This window comes from Penaeus monodon, chromosome 34, assembly GCF_015228065.2.
Source record: "Penaeus monodon isolate SGIC_2016 chromosome 34, NSTDA_Pmon_1, whole genome shotgun sequence".
NCBI lineage: Eukaryota > Metazoa > Arthropoda > Malacostraca > Decapoda > Penaeidae > Penaeus > Penaeus monodon.
In genome coordinates this window covers 12955760-12955990 of record NC_051419.1, presented here as the reverse complement: position 1 = coordinate 12955990, position 231 = coordinate 12955760, and the positions used below count along the sequence as shown (strand labels likewise).

At 25.1% G+C, this 231-nt stretch overlaps 1 protein-coding gene across 1 annotated transcript in view; it reads left to right on the top strand.

The window, feature by feature from the left end:
* Positions 1-231, top strand: part of LOC119594607 (Golgi SNAP receptor complex member 2-like) — a gene marked incomplete in the record, with an annotated part of 19085 nt that overhangs the window by 13250 nt on the left and 5604 nt on the right.

Below are 231 nucleotides of genomic sequence, written 5' to 3'. Positions count from 1 at the left end.
ATACAGGCTATAATAATTTTGAATTTTCTTCTTTAAATTCATAACTTCAGGATAAAAATACATTTACTATAAGTAGACCTCTCTGATTTCCATCTTTAATAGCATGTGAAATCTTTTGTAATGCTGTATTGTATAAGGAAGTGTTTTAGTATTCTACTTCTCAGGAATAAGTACAATTCATTACAAGTAAAATGCTTTGATTTAATTTTTAAGTGGAAATTTTTGTTGAAT